The 16,809-nt window shown below is 50.2% G+C and overlaps 1 protein-coding gene across 2 annotated transcripts in view; it reads right to left on the bottom strand.

Annotated features, from left to right (window-relative positions):
* Positions 1 to 16,809, bottom strand: part of OSER1 (oxidative stress responsive serine rich 1) — an 88,236-nt gene that overhangs the window by 23,820 nt on the left and 47,607 nt on the right. The window contains exon 1 of one of the 2 annotated variants that reach the window (XM_077460212.1): positions 4,693 to 4,840. The exons of the other annotated variant lie outside the window; for it this stretch is intronic. The gene's annotated coding sequence lies outside the window, so the exon portion shown is untranslated. Of the gene's footprint in view, positions 1 to 4,692; positions 4,841 to 16,809 lie in introns of those variants that run through there. 2 annotated transcript variants of the gene reach the window in all.

The following is a 16,809-nucleotide window of genomic DNA, read 5'->3' as shown; positions in this document are numbered from 1 at the left end:
CATCCAACAAAAAACTTCGTCCAATAATCTGACTGTGTACAAAGCATAGGAGTTTTAATGTGTAGGCAATCAGGCAGACCTTTGTACTACATGGTTTTGGTAAATCTGAAGACAAAAATCTGCAGAAAATCCAATAGTGTGTATGGGGTCTTTTGCCGCGTACACAGGATCCGAATTTTGGTCGGAAAAAGCTCTGACGGGATTTCGCTCAAGCTGTCTTGCACACACACGGTCACACCAAATTCCGACCGCCAAGATCGCGGTGACGTACAACGGGACAAGAAAAAGGAAGTTCAATAGCCAGTAGTCAATAGCTTCTGTCTCGTAGTTGAATCTTAGCATGCGTGATTTTTTGTGCGTAACTGCATACACACGATCGCAATTTTGATAGAAACTTTTTCCGGCGGAAAAATTGAGAACATGCTCTCAATCTTTTGCTGGCAGAAATTCGCCCAGCAAAATTCCGATGGAGCGTACACACGGTCGCATTTTCTGATGAAAAGCTCTCCTCTGTCTTTTGCTGGCTGAAATTTTCCGACCGTGGGTACGCGGCATTAGTGAAGGAAATTGTTTGCCTGAACCAGTTTGCTCCAAATGAACTATTTAAAGTGACAGGAAACATGGAGATCAGCTTTAAGGCTCAACTCTTCAACAAGAAAACTTTCTTTAAGTACTACTAAATCCCTCTGACCAGCAGAAGCCAAGGAGTCCATGGCACCCCTCCCCCACAGGTTACAGGAGAGACCATCTCTGTACAGCAGGGTTATGGAATTAGCAGACCTCCAGCTGTTGCAGAACTACAAGTCCCAGAATGCATAGCAAGACTGACAGCCAAAAGCATGACACCCAGAGGCATGATGTAGTTTTGCAACAGCTGGGGGTCCGCTAATTGCATATCCCTGCTGTACAGTAAGGCCCCTTTCACACTGGGGCGGTGTGGCCGTCGGCGGTAAAGCGCTGCTATTTTTTAGCGGCGCTTTACCGTCGTTTTACCTGCGGTTTGCGGGCTCTAGCGGGGTGGTTTTAACCCCCGCTAGTGGCCGAAAAAGGGTTAAAACTGCCCGCAAAGCGCCGCTACAGCGGCGCTTTGCCGGCGGTATTGCCACGCTGTCCCATTGATTTCAATGGGTAGGAGTAGGGATGCACCGAATGGGTTTTTTGGTGCCGAAACCGATACCGAAAATGAAAAATACACTAGGCCGAAAACCGAAACCGATACCGAAACAGCACCGATACCGAAAATGACTGTTTTTAAAAAATATTTTTATACAGGAGGTGGTCAGAGACTGGGGACATGGTACAGGAGGTGGTCAGAGACTGGGGACATGGTACAGGAGGTGGTCAGAGACTGGGGACATGGTACAGGAGGTGGTCAGAGACTGGGGACACGGTACAGGAGATGGTCAGACTGGGGACACGGTATAGGAGATGGTCAGAGACTGGGGACGTGGTACAGGAGGCATCCCCCATTGCAGCCAGTGTGCCCCATTGCAGCCAGTGTGTCCCCATTGCAGCCAGTGTGTCCCCATTGCAGCCAGTGTGTCCCCATTGCAGCCAGTGTGTCCCCATTGCAGCCAGTGTGTCCCCATTGCAGCCAGTGTGTCATTTTGCAGCCAGCCTGTGCACTGTGTGCAGGGAAGAGAGCCGCCTCCGCTGCCTGTTTGATAACAGCGCCGGGAACATCACAGCTTTCATTTCAATTGCTGTGTGTTCCCGGCCGTGCGCCGTCACACGCAGCCCCTCCCCCTTGTCCGGGCACTTTGATAGACAGATCATCCGTCCAATCCTGCGGATGATCTGTCTATCTAAGTGCCCGGACAAGGGGGAGGGGCTGCGTGTGACGGCGCACGGCCGGGAACACACAGCTATTGAAATGAAAGCTGTGATGTTCCCGGCGCTGTTATCAAAAAGGCGGCGGAGGTGGCTCTCCTGCGCTATGATGGGCGTCACCAGGGGCGGAGCCCCGCCCCCACCCAGGCCACGCCCCATTTCGGCTCCATTATCGGCCATTTTTCTCTTTCGGCAAATTGCCGAAAAGGGCATTTTCGGTCGATATGTTTCGGCGGCCGAAATTTCGGTGCATCCCTAGGTAGGAGCGGTTTAGGAGCGGTGAATACACCGCTCCTTCACCGCTCCAAAGATGCGGCTAGCAGGACTTTTTTTCCCGTCCTGCCAGCGCACCGCTCCAGTGTGAAAGCCCTCCGGCTTTCACACTGGAGTGAAAGGGGCTGTTTTTTTCAGGCGCCACGCAGGCGCTATTTTTAGCGCTGTAACGCCTGAAAACAGCCCCAGTGTGAAAGGGGCCTAATGATCTAGCCAGTATGACTACCCGAGTCCGGGGGCTCTGTGACTACACATCTGTCCTTCAATGTCTGTTTTCAACTCAACTGCTCCTCTTCTCAATACAAGTCAACCCATCCCTACTAGATTGGAAGCGCTCATCATCAGGACCCTCGTAACCCTCTTGTATTGAATGGTATTGTAACTGTATTGTCTCCCATTTATTGTAAAGCACTGTGCAAACTGTTGGCACTATATAAATAATAATAGAAAATACATACTACCCTCCACCAAAGCCTAAAATTACTTTTCACATCATTTTCTTACCCCCTTCTACCATGGTGTCCCTTAGACTGGGCTATCATGCCCAAGTGTTGGGGAAGGTCTGCCTAATCATGTGACCACTGCGATTGCCTGGCAGTGGTCACATGATCAGGAGCCGGCCCCACCAGTTCCTGATCATTAGTACAGAGCGGGAGCTGTCTCTGATGATGATGAGCTCTGGAGTGTTCACACAGCCCACGTGCAGAGCCCACCAGGAAGCCGGCACTGCACTGCGCTAATCACTGGCAGGGAGACATTTCCCCATCTCTGGGCAATGTCTCACTGCCTGTGATTAGAGCAGTGCCGGCTTCCTGGTGGGCTCTGCACGTGGGCTGTGTGAACACTCCAGAGCTCATCCTTAGTCTCTGACTTACCAAACTATCACCCCATCACTCTGCCCCCCCACCCTTTACCCCCTCACTCTGCCCCCCTATCACCCCCCTACCCTTTACCCCCCTCACTCTGTCCCCTATCTCCCTGTCACTCTGACCACCCACCCCCACCACTCTTCTACCCTCCTCACTCTGCCCCCCTATCCTTAACCCCCCTATCACCCCCCCCCACCTTTTACCCCCCTCACTCTGCCCCCTATCTCCCGGTCACCCCCACCCCACCCCTATCACTCTTCTTCCCCCTCACTCTGCCCCCTATCCCCCCCCACCCTTTACCCCTTCGCTCTGCCCCCTATCACCCCCCCACCCTGCCCCCCTATCACCCCCCACCCTTTAACCCCCCCACTCTACCCCCCTATCACCCCCCCCCACTATGCCCCCCTATCACCCCCACCTTTTACCCCCCTCACTCTGCCCCCCTATCACCCCCCCACCTTTTACCCCCCCTCACTCTGCCCCCTATCTCGCTGTCACTCTGACCACCCACCCCCATCACTCTTCTACCCCCCTCACTCTGCCCCCATATCACTCCTCACTCCCCACCCCCTCACTCTGCCCCCCTATCACCCCCCTACCACACACACCCCCACCTTTTACCCCCCTCACTCTGCCCCCTATCTCCCTGTCACTCTGACCACCCACCCCCACCCCTATCACTCTTCTACCCCCCTCACTCTGCCCCCATATCACTCCTCACTCCCCACCCCCTCACTCTGCCCCCCTATCACCCCCCCCCACCTTTTACCCCCCTCACTCTGCCCCCTATCTCCCTGTCACTCTGACCACCCACCCCCACCCCTATCACTCTTCTACCCCCCTCACTCTGCCCCCATATCACTCCTCACCCCCTCACTCTGCCCCCCTATCACTCCTCACCCCATCACTCTGCCCCCCTATCACTCCTCACCCCCTCACTCTGCCCCCCTATCACTCCTCACCCCCTCACTCTGCCCCCCTATCACTCCTCACCCCCTCACTCTGCCCCCCTATCACTCCTCACCCCCTCACTCTGCCCCCCTATCACTCCTCACCCCCTCACTCTGCCCCCCTATCACTCCTCACCCCCTCACTCTGCCCCCCTATCACTCCTCACCCCCTCACTCTGCCCCCCTATCACTCCTCACCCCCTCACTCTGCCCCCCTATCACTCCTCACCCCCTCACTCTGCCCCCCTATCACTCCTCACCCCCTCACTCTGCCCCCCTATCACTCCCCACCCCCTCACTCTGCCCCCCTACCACACCCCCCCACCCTGCCCCCTATCTCCCTGTCACTCTGACCACCCACCCCCACCACTCTTCTACCCCCCCTCACTCTGTCCCCCTATCACCCCCCCCCAACCCTTTACCTCCCTCTATCACCCCCCCCCCAATCTATTACTCCCCTTTATCTTTTGCCCCCTCATCCCCCCCTCCCCTCCCTCAAATATCACCCTCTCACTCTACTCCCCCCATTGCCCACTCGCTCTATACCCCCCCCCCCCCATTACCCCCTTACTCTGCACTCTCCCCCCAATATAAGCTCCCTGTACCCCCCTATGCAGACTCCCCTCCCCCCCACACCCTCCTGTGCCCCCCTGTAAAATCCTTACACACCCCATACTATTCTGCCCCTTTATTCTCTTCACTCCCTCTCTGGTATTCTAGTTATTATCCAGCCTCCTCGCCCCCCCAGGGGCCCGGGGCCCCGCTCTCACCATGTAGGCCCCTCACGACGGGCTCTTCTCCTCAACGTCGCTGTTTGCGCACAACACCCGGCAGTGACTGTGCAGCCTGACTCCAAATGACGTCACCCGCCCACAGCCATAGAAACCCAGCACAACACAGGCTAGAGCGGCCCCGTACTGCGGAGAGGGCACGTGACCGGCTTGCGTTCCACGCCTCGCATACCTTTGGAACGCACTGCAAATCTGCCATGTTGCTGGGTGTTTTTTTTTTATCTACTTCCCTCAATATGGAGTCAGTGGTTGTAATAATAGACCATAGTGTGCTCTGTGAGGATCCACAACATGAAATGTGCTCTAAACCTAAAATCTCATACATGTTCCTCTCTGCAAATCTGACACTTTCATTAAAACAATACCTAGTGCACCCTACTATAAATGTTCTTGTTTAGCCACTTCCTGCCTGTGTGACAACCATCTTCCAATGTACTCTTGCGTTGTCACCTTGTCACATTCATTTTATTTTTTATTTTTTTTAATTCATTATTTATTTTGAGTTTCACATTCATGTATACATAGCTCCCAACTGTCCCTGATTTCGAGGGACTGTGCCTGGTTTGGAGCAATGTCTCTCTGTCCCTCATTGGTCCTCATTTTGGTCTGATCCATATAGATGTATATAAAATGCACTTTTTATCTATCAAAAAGTGTTTCCCAGTGCTAAACCTTTCATCCGATTTCTAAATAGCTGAATTTGTCAATTTCAAAAGCCAATATAACGGGAATATTAGTGGTAGTGGGTTTAACCAATCTTTTTTGTATAATTCTCCTTTAAGGGGGGTGTGGCAGGGGGCATGTCCTATGCCTGCATACTTTTGCTAATAGACGTCTCTCTTTCCCATTTCAGAAAGTTGGGAGGTATGTATACATAATGCATGCAAAACAGAGTAGCTTTTGGTATACACAATAATACTATGTCATGTTATCAGTAGCATAGTTGCAAAAATTGCAAAAATATTTATAGGGACACTTTTTTGTTGGTAGGTGGAGTCTTGCTATAATTAGGGGTGGGGCATTCATTTGAAGGGGGGGCATATGGAGGAAAGAAAAATGTGGTGGCAAAAAATGGGTGTGATTTAACCGAAAATTGGCGTGGCTTAAAGGGCATGACTCAAAGGGGGTGTGGTGGTAGAGTCTGAGATGAACAAGGGATGGAAGGAGAAAGTAATTGAGAGAGAAAGAAAGAAAGAGGGAGGGAAGGAGACAGAAAGAAGGAAAGAAAGTGATGGAGGGACAGCAGGCCCAGATCATACATCAAAATAGAAATATGTGTATTCCAGAAAGTTTAACAATCAGCAGATAAAGATACTCCAAACATCTGGTGTTAGCGCTTCAATCATCCCGGCACCATGGTTGTTATGGTGTCAGGATGATTGAAGCGCATTATTTCTATTATTGCATTGTAATATACAATTAAATAGTTCAACTCACTATAATACAGAATCAGTGAGAGCCCTAAGCATGTCACTTGCCATGTCACTTGCCACCAAATGCCACTAGGTGTCCCCAGCAGAGTCCCACCTTACACCAGGCATTTCCAGTAGAGCCCCTTCTTACATCAGGTGCCCCCGGCAGAGTCCCTCCTTACATCAGGTGCCCCCAGCGGAGCCTCTCAATACACCAGGTGCCCTCAGCGGGGTCTCTCCTTACATCAGGTGCCCCCAGCTAAGTCCCTCCTTACATCAGGTGCCCCCCTTGGAGTCCCTCCTTACAGCAAGTGCCCCTGTTGGAGTCCCTCCTTACATCAGGTGCTCCCAGCCAGCAGAGTCCCTCCTTACATCAGGTGTCCCCAGCAGAGTCCCTCCTTACACCAGGTGCCCCCAGCAGGGTCCCTCCTTACATCAGGTGCCCCCCGCGGAGTCCCTTAATACACCAGGTGCCCCCAGTGGAGTCCCTCCCTACATAAGATGCCCCCATTGGAGTCCCTCTTTACATCAGGTGTCCCCAGCTAGCAGAGTCCCTCCTTACATCAGGTGTCCCCAGCCAGGGGACATTCAAAATATGCATATTAGAAAGAAGGTCTAATGAGTAAGCTACTGGGTTAATCCTGCAAAGAATAAGGAAAGACCCAATAAACCGAGGTGCGAACTTCTGTGAGAGAACATGAAGTCAGAGGTTGAGAGATGACAGCCAGACCCTGTCCCCAACCTGGTAGGAAGGTGCAGGCAGGTGTCTGCGGTCAGCATGGAGTCTGTACCTATCATTAGAATGTTGCAAAGCCTGCTCCTCTAATGCAGGAATATTCTACGGAACAAACGAGTCAGGCAATATAGAAGGTTGGAAACCATAATTCACCATAAACGGGGACAACCGAGAAGCAGAATTTAAGGCACTGTTGTGAGCAACCTCTGCCCATTGTAATAGGTCTGACCAGTTGTTATGATGGTCAGGAATATAGCAACTTAGGAATTGCTCCAAGGACTGACTGGCTCGTTCTGTGGCCCCATTAGACTGCAGGTGATACGCAGAGGAGAAAGCAAGCTGAATTCCCAATTCTGCACAAAAGGCTCGCCAGAACCGGGACACAAACTGACTACCCCTGTCAGAGACAATCACCTTGGGTAGCCCATGTAAGTGAAAGATCTCTCAAGCAAAAATGGAAGCCAGCTCCTTAGAAGTGGGTAACTTCTTAAGTGGAATACAATAACACATCTTTGAGAACCGGGCCAACCACCATAAGGATAACTGTGTTGCCCTGGGAGTTGGGTAACTCCACAATGAAATCCATAGACAAGTGGGTCCAGGACCTCTCTCCATTGGGTATGGGTTGTAGGAGGCCCACTGGAAGGTGTCGTGGAGTCTTACTCTGAGCACACATGGAACAGGCAGCTACAAAGGCAGTTACATCAGCACATAGACTAGGCCACATGAATTGTTGGGAAATGGCCCAAAAGAGTTGGGAGAATGGTAAGTCTCAGGAGGAGCATGGACCTGAGCAGAAAGTATTTTGTCACCCAAAGGAGAAGTGAGACTGGTGGGAACCATAGCCAGAATATGATAAGGAGGAATCACAGGAACCGGAACTGGCTCCAACTTTGAAGTGTAGGATAATTGTCGTGACAAGGCGTCAGCCCTTACATACTGGGTAAGAATGAGACAATGTAATTGAAACTTGACCAGAAAAGAGCCCATCGTGCCCTTTTGGGAGAGAGGTGTTTAGCCTCATACAAGAATGTGAGATTCTTATGGTCAGTAAGAATGAGAACCGGCACAGTGTTACCTTTGAGGAGATGTCTCCATTCTTTCAGGGCTAAAATGATCGCCAACAGCTCTTTGTCACCAATCCCGTAATTGCTCTCTGCAGGTGACAATTTCTTGGAAAAGTAGCCACAAGGATGCATAGCACTCCCAGAGGTAGGACGTTGAGACAGAAGAGCGCCAACACCAGTCTCAAAAGCATCAACCTCAAGGATTAAAGGTAACGTAGAATCAGGATGTGCCAACACAGGAGCAGAAACCAAGGCAGCCTTGAGACTCTCAAAGGCCATAATGATCTCCGGAGACCAGCTCTGTGGGTTAACGTCCTTTCTGGTCATATCAGTCAGGGGCTTGACCAGAGATGAGAAGTTACGAATAAACTTCCGATAATAGTTGGCAAAGCCCAGGAAACACTGCAGAGGATGTAAATCCACAGGTTGGTGCCACTGTAGAACTGCCAAAAGTTTCTCTGGGTCCATTGAAAAACCAGCAGTGGAAATGACATAGCCCAGGAATTTAACCTGTTCACAATGGAACTCGCACTTCTCCAATTTACAATAGAGATTGTTCTCTCTTCGTTTCTGAAGCACACAACTGACATCTGTGTGATGGCTCTCCAGGGACTTTGAAAATATGAGGATATCATCGAGATAAACCACCACAAATAACTGCAACAAATCTCGGAGGACATCATTAATAAATTCCTGGAAAACTGCTGGGGTATTACAAAGGCCAAAAGGCATTATGAGGTACTCACAATGGCCTGTTCTGGTATTAATTGCAGTTCTCCACTCGCTGCCCTCCTTAATCCTCACGAGATTGTATGCCCCTCTTGAATAAAGCTTTGTGAAAACCGTTGCTCCCTTGAGGCAGTCAAATAACTCCATATTCAAAGGAATCGGATAGGCATTCTTAATCGTGAAACGATTGAGACCCCTATAATCAATACAAGGTCTCAGTTTACCACTCCTCTTCTTCACAAAGAAGAAACCAGCACCAGCAGGACACGAGGATTTGCGGATGAAACCTCAAGATAGTGTGTCTGCAATATACTCCTCCATGGCCTTATCCTCCAAGACCGACAAAGGGTAAACCAGGCCACAGGGGGTATGGCACCAGGTTGAAGGTCAATTGCGCAATCATACGGCCAGTGTGGAGGCAAACTACCGGCTTGACCTTTGTCAAAGACATTGCTAAAATCGCGGTACTCCTCCAGCAGAGAGGAGAGTGAAGAGGTGCACAGAACCTTGGCTAACTTTTGGAAGCATGTCCCACTGTATTGTGGTGACCAGGAGAAAATCTCAGCATGGAGCCAATCAAAAGAGGGGTTGTGCCTCTGTAACCAAGGATAACCAATAACCAGTGAAAACTTAGGTGAGGAAATAACCTGGAATTGGATTATCTCACGGTGAAGAGCCCCTATGGCCATGGACAACGGAACAGTCTTATGAGTCACATGGGCAGGCTGTAGAGGTCTCCCATCAAAAGCCTCAATGGCAAGTGGAGTGTCACGCAGCTGCAGCGGAATCGAGTGCTTCAATACAAAGGCAGCATCAATGAACAGGCCTGCAGCCCCAGAGTCAATTATAGCCTGTATCTCGATTGACGACTCAGCCCAAGAAAGAGTGACCGAAACCAGGGGCTTTCCTTCTGGATAACTGGAGAGGAAACAATGCCACCTAAGGTCTGTCTGTGACCGAACCGCAAGGTTTGGGAGTTCCCTGGGTGGGTAGGACAAAACTTCAAAAAGTGACCTGCCTGGCCACAATAAAGGCATAATCTCTCCCTCCTCCTAAAAGTTCTCTCATCCGCAGAGAGACGTGTGAAACCCAAGTGCATGGGTTCACCTTCATTGACCGATTCGGTACCAGGAGGCATGGGAGGGGATGGAGGCACGGGTGGGACTGCAAAGCTCGGAGACAAACGTACAGGAGGCTTCTGCAAGTGCTCCTTAAAAAAAAGAGTCTCTCGGAGTCTGGAATCAATGAGGATGGCAAACGTGATCAACTTCTCCAGCTCAGTGGGTATATCTCTGTCTGCTATCTCATCCTTGATGGTATCTGAGAGACCATGAGAAAAAGCAGCCACGAGGGCTTCATTGTTCCATGCACAAGTCGTGATAGTCCTCGCAAGCTCGGAGGTCCAGGCCCCTGGAGCGCTTCTCCCCGGACTCCTCCCCCAGAGCTCAGCATCACACAGGGAGTCCCGTTTGGGCCCCTTTGGGACCACCCGCCAAGTGTTCCACTGTGCTCGCGGGTGGGGGTCCCGGGAGGAATCCCCCCACAGATGGAGTTAGGCAGGTGGGTGCTCCGGGAGCACCAGAGCAGCCACACGGCCCGCCCGACATCAGGAGAAGGAGCAGCCACACTGCCACGGCCGGCAGCTATCAATTTGCCAGGAGGCAGCTGCAGAGTACTGCACCGCGGACGGAGGCAGGACAGAAGACTGCCAAGAGCCCCCCGTGGCCGAGCAAGTCGTGGATGGATCTGGTGAGAGGAGGAGGGGCCAGCTGCCACATGGATCCTTGGCATCCAGGGACACTTCCCCTGGAGGGCTGTCGTTAGAAGGTGACGGGATGTCGGTGCAAAGGTCAGAGGGCGAACTGTTGGTGTAGGAAGAAGAGGAGCTCCAGAGGTGGTCGGCGGTGATGGAGGCAGAACCTTCGGCTGGTGGGACCCTTCCTGGGCAGCCTGGTAAGTCCATTTTAAACATTTCTAATTCTGGGCAGTCTGAGGGTGAAGAGGACGTGGTTCTTAGGGGTGGGCCTAGGTCACGGAGGGAGGGGTCGGACACATGGGCAAGTTGCCTGCAGGGTCCCCCCAGGCTAGTTCAGTCCATAGTACCACTGCTGCCGGGGCCGATATGGGATTGCAATGGTTCCCGGTTGTGTTGAAGTAATTAGTCAAGCGGTTTGAACAAGGGACAAGTGCACAAGTTAGCCCATCGGTGGCCTGGCGGGGGGGTGGCAACTGGGGCTCCCATGTCTGGGGGGCTCCCTCCACCATGGTGGAGATTGTGGTGCAGGGGCAGTCTGCGTCAGCAGTTAAGATGGCAGCGGGGGACAAGGCTGGGATGGCAGGGGAGGCCACTGGCAAACAGTCGGCCATTAGATTAGCCGACTCTGCAAAATGTGAGGTGTATGTGTGTTTTGAAGGGCCCCTAGGAGCGCACCTTAAACCGGAGGCCCGTGGAAAAATTTGGAAAGGTGAGTATGTGGAACTGTTCTCACTGCTGCCGCTGGAAAAGTTCAATCTGTATAGGGTTAAGCCAAAGGAGACCAAGAAGGAGGACGAGCCTAACATCAATAGTATGTAAACTTTTGGAGGAGACGATAAGGGAATATATACAAGATTTTAGTAATGAGAACAGTATCATTAGTGTAGCAGCCATAACCCATTGCAGGGTGGCCTTAACTTAATGGGCTTACCGGTTACCTTCTCTCGGCCTGCTCCTCCGCGTCTAGGGGTTCCCAGGGTTGATACCCAATGACTTGTACACTGACACAGATGAGGTCCTTTCAAAAAGGTTTATTTTGCAGTAGAACTTTCACAAGCACAGTCTCTTAGGGAACAGAGGGCACGGGTGAAGAACTCAGGCACCTTGAACTGCAGGTTTAGCAAAGTCTCTATTTCCACCCAGAGAGTAGCCACTCGCAGCTGGGTACTTCAAGGATGAACAGATCTCTAGCCAGAGATCATGGCAGTCAGCACGTTGACTCAAAGCTTGAACAGTCAACTGAGGGTATACAGGAACCTTTTTCCAACTGTACCTGGAACGTTTCCCACTTCCTATATGGTACCAGGCACTTCTCAGGATGCCACTTGCCAGCCCTCCTCCGAAGAGTCCTCCCCCGGTCACTTCCACGAGCTGTGGTATCCCTACAAGCCGAGAGCACACCCGGACACTTTGAATCCTCCCTCATTTACTGCGCCTCAGACAAGCAGGTTCCGAGATTTGGGAAAAGACAGATCTCTACCCCACACCAGGCAGGTCTATCAGAGGCCACTAACAGGAACATGTTGCGGGATGTCGAACACCCCGTGACCGGGACCCCTCACGGGGCGACCCCGGTCCTGGAACCAGAACAGACCTCACGGGTTTCATGAACAACTCCGGAACCCTGAACACAAGACCCACACCTGTTTAAGTACCCCTTCCCAGAATCCCCAGCGGGCCCCGGCACTCCCGCTGATTGGCTCCGAGAGGGCCGATACCCAAACATCCAACCAGACTTGGTTCTAGACTGTCATGCACACCTCACCGTTCACATGACCAGGCAGAACTTTTAAACATAGCCTGGCCAGACTGGTGTTAGGCCTACCTACAATAATTAACCCTCAGAACCTTTATTGTCCTAAGGCCAAAAACTAAATTTACAATGCGTATGACATTTGATCTCAAATGTCATCCCCTACATTAGCAGTAATCAACATGCATTCATGAAGAATCTTTCTTGCCAAACCCATCTACTAACCTTCTATGAGGAGGTGAGTTGCCAGCTAGATAAAGGAAGGCCTGTAGACGTGTTGTATCTGGATTTTGCAAAAGCATTTGACACAGTTCCTCATAAACGTTTACTGCACAAAATAAGGTCCGTTGGCATGGATCATAAGGCGAGGATTGAAAACTGGCTACAAGGGCGAGTTCAGAGTTTGGTCATAAATGGGTAGTACTCGGAATGGTCAGGGGTGGGTAGTGGGGTCCCCCAGGGTTCTGTGCTCGGACCAATCCTATTCAATTTACAAAGCTAAGCAGGGCAATAACTTCTCCGCAGAATGTGGAAACCTTGCAAAAAGATCTGAACAAATTAATGGGGTGGGCAACTAAATGGAAAATGAGGTTCAATGTAGAAAAATTTAAAATAATGCATTTGGGTGGCAAAAATATTAATGCAATCTATACACTGGGGGGGGGGGGAGAACCTCTGGGGGAATCTAGGATGGAATAGGACCTGGGGGTCCTAGTAGATGATAGGTTCAGCAATAGAATGCAAAGCCAAGCTGCTGCTAACAAAGCAAACAGAATATTGGCATTCATTAAAAAGGGGATCAACTCCAGGAGGTAAAACGATAATTCTCCCACTCCACAAGACTCTGGTCCGGCCGCACCTAGAGTATGCTGTCCAGTTCTGGGTACCATCCCTCAGGAAGGATGTACTGGAAATGGAGTGTGTACAAAGAAGGGCAACAAAGCTCATAAAGGGTCTGGAGGACATTAGTTATGAGGAAAGGTTGCGAGCACTGAACTTATTCTCTCTGGAGAAGAGACGCTTGAGGGGGATATGATTTCAATATACAAATACCATACTGGTGACTCCACAATGAGGATAAAACTTTCTCGCAGAAGGGAGTTTAACAAGACGTGGCCACTCATTAAAATTAGAAGAAAAGAGGTTTAACCTTAAACTACGTAGAGGGTTCTTTACTGTAAGAGCGGCAAGGATGTGGAATTCCCTTCCACAGGTGGTGGTCTCAGCGGGGGGCACTGATAGTTTCAAGAAACTATTAGATAATCACCTGAACGACCGCAACATACAGGGATATACAATGTAATATTGACACATAGGTTGTACCTGATGGACTTGTGTTTGTGATTTTTTTCAACCTCACCTACTATGTAACGAGGAGAAGAGGCGGTACAGACTGATCCCACGGACTTTCCCTAACTGGTTACAGGGTTTCGCCATTATAGCCAGCATGATTGGGGAAAAGAACCCCAAACACTGTTTGTCACTCTTCTGTTACCTGGACTCTGTTGGAGAGGCCTACAGAGTCTACAGGGGGCATAGCCTGGCTGAGGTACAACAAGCAGCGGAGGGCACTATGCCCATCCCTGAGGTGAGACCACAAGGACATTAGTTTGTGGATGTGGCTTATGAAATCGGCACGGGCCCCAAATCAGTTTTTTTAAGGGGGGCCGATGGAGTTTCTACCCCTGGACAATCGGCCGGAATAAAGAAAGGGGTCTGTTGGCAGTACAACAAGGGTTCTTGCAAGTTTGGGGGTGCTTGGCGGTACAAGCACAAGTGTTCTGGTTGTGGAGGTGCCCACCCCTTGTCCCACTGCTTCAAGCAAGGGAAGGGTTGTGTCGGGGAGTCTGCTAACAAAAGGCCCAGCCTCCTCAAGGATCTACGTGGTGCTACCGACTACGTTGGACACATTGCTAATCATTTTGGTATCCCCTTGGCCCCAGATAAGACAGAGGGGCCAACCACAGTTTCTTGGGCATTATGTTGGACTCCAGCGCCATGGAGTGTCGCATTGCCGGAGGGCAAGCTGGTTGCCCTCAAGGAGGAGATTCAGTGTCTTTTGGGATTGCGCAAGGTTCAGCTTCGGAAATTGCAGTCGTTCTTGGTTAAGTTGAATTTTGCGTGTCAAATACTACCAATGGGGAGAGTATGGCTGTCGGCAAGTACGGCGGGGGTCACATCGACCACGCATTTTGTGCTTCTGGTAAAGGAACATAGGGAGGATTTGCAAGTGTGGCACTCTTTCCTGGAATCTTTTAACGGGCAGGCATTGTGGAAGTCCAGGCCAGTTAGTAATTTCGATCTGGAACTTTACACAGGTACAGCCGGCTCAACAAGTTTTGGGGCTTTCTTCAAGGGCTGGTGCAGTGCAGGATCCTGGCCGCATTCGTGGAAGGAAGCGGGTTTTATCTGTAACTTGGTGTTACTGGAATTGTTTCCGGTGGTGCTGGCCGTGGAGTTGTGGGGTGAGTCTTTCAGGGATCTGAAAGTGTGCTTCCACGGGGACAATCTAGGGGTAGTACAGGTCATCAATAAGGTCTCAGCCTCATTTCTGGTGGTGTGACTGCTCCAACACTTGGTGTTGAGATGTCTGCAGTTAAATGTTTTTATTTATGCAGTTCACCTTCCAGGAGTTGAGAACGTCATAGCTGACGCTTTGTCTCGCTTTCAGTGGGACAGATTCCGGGAGTTGGCAACAGCAGCGGAGCAACGCGGGGTTCCTTGTCCCGATTGTCTGTGGAAGATTGCCTTGGGTTCATCTCCGGATGGATTAGAAGGTCAGTAGGTGAGGCGACGTGGGCTGCACACAGTAAGGTATGGCAAGAATGGCTGTCATTGGTGCATCAGGCCAAGGTGGACCAGGAGGGCCCGGAAATGCAATTCCTTGTTCTGTACTTTGTCTCTCAGAACCTTGAAAATTGGGTGACAGTGCCTGGATTGGAGAACAGATAGTAGGAGGTCAACTACAGGGAGGATAGGGTATCCCTAGTTCTGCACAGATCCAAAACGGGTGGGCAAGGGGAGGAAGGTTCAAGTCTTTTCTTTACCGGGTTTGCCATTATGTCCAGTGGGGGCTGTGAAAGGGTTTCTAGAGGTTCACCCGGAGTTGGCGGTGTCATTTTTGATACATGCCGACGGGTCCCCATTGTCCAGATTCCAATTAATTTCAGTTTTCCTGAAATTTTTAACTTGACTTAACTTTAAACCTGAAAGTGGTGAGTGAAAAAGAAAATTACTTTCTGTAGCAGCTAACACTCAAACAAAGTCATACAGATATAAACAAAAAATGTGTAGAGCTAAGGCATATGATAACCATGTGCAATAATGAGTAAAACTCCTTAAATAAACAATAGCGTAGAGTGTACAAGTTAGAGTCCAGTGGCCAGTGTAATACTGGTAGGTGAGAGTCTGCCTGGAAGATTCAAATCCAGATGGAAATCGGCAGAAGAGGTGACTGCACAGGAATGCAATACTTGTGACACGGAGAACATCAATACTTAAAACACTCAATGAGGTACTCTTACCAGCAATGGTGGACACACATACCATATGGCAGTGAGTCAAATGCGCATAGATTGCTCTCTTTAGGTATGATGACGGAATCCTGGTCACGGGGATGCGGGTTTGCGGCCAAAGATGGCCTTTAGGCTCGTCCAAAACCTCGAAATCCAACTCGTCATTGTTCACTGATGATGGAATGTCATAAAAATAGGGAAAAAAGTGCTCCATATAGTGCAAATCAGCCAATAATGTTTTATTGGAAAAATTTCTCACAATCAAGGAGACATAAAAGGAACATAGTAGTGTAATAAAATAATGGCATAAAAAAACATTAAAAAAATCAGTGTGGGAGTCTCAAATAGCCATCCCTACGTGTTTCGACTCCAACAGTCATCAACAGGGGTTTGGAGGAAAAATAATTTTCATTATTTATATTCCTTTCGTATAGGGGCAGCTGCGGAGGCTGCGAGGTGTGGGTTGGATGCTGAGGGGGTCGAGCGCATTGGTAGGTGTGAATTGCGTAGGTTCCAGCTGTATGTGCGTCCTCACCTTTTAGTTAAGTAAAGGGGAGCCTATGGGGCATGTTTGGATGGATATGATTGTACGGCTTGCCTGTTGATGTTATTTGTGGTGTTTTTCTTCTCTTTCAGGTGGAGTGGAGGCCTGGTCTGGATATTGGGCCACTCATACATGTTTTGGGGTGCCAAAAGAGAAAACATTAGGCCTGAGGGGAGACAATTGGGCATTTCTAGACAAGAAGTCTGTGTCCATTGGTTGGGAATACTGGGCATGCTATGGAGTAGGATGGTGCTGGAAGTGCATCGCTTTGCCTGACTGGATAGATTGCTGGACGTTTTGGTGCTACATGTAGGCGGTAATGATTTGGGAGTGAGGTCCATGTTGGACACAATGCCGGATATCAAATTTGATTTCCTGTGACTCCCCATTGCCTACGGGTGTAAAAAAAAATAATTGTAAAAAATAATTTAAAAAAATGTCTCATTCACATGGATTCTCTGGCTCTTACAGCGTGAATGAACAGTTTGTGCAGTCTGTCACTCTATGAGGATGCAGTGGCTGTATGAACACAGCCGCGGGTCATAACTTGATAAGTGTACAGGTGTGGGTCAGTGGCCCTAAAT

Source organism: Lithobates pipiens, unplaced genomic scaffold, assembly GCF_037356315.1.
Source record: "Lithobates pipiens isolate NorthernLeopardFrog02 unplaced genomic scaffold, aLitPip1_a1.2 Scaffold_28, whole genome shotgun sequence".
Classification (NCBI taxonomy): domain Eukaryota; kingdom Metazoa; phylum Chordata; class Amphibia; order Anura; family Ranidae; genus Lithobates; species Lithobates pipiens.
The sequence above is the reverse complement of the archived record's forward strand: the minus strand, read 5'-3'. Positions and strand labels throughout refer to the sequence as shown.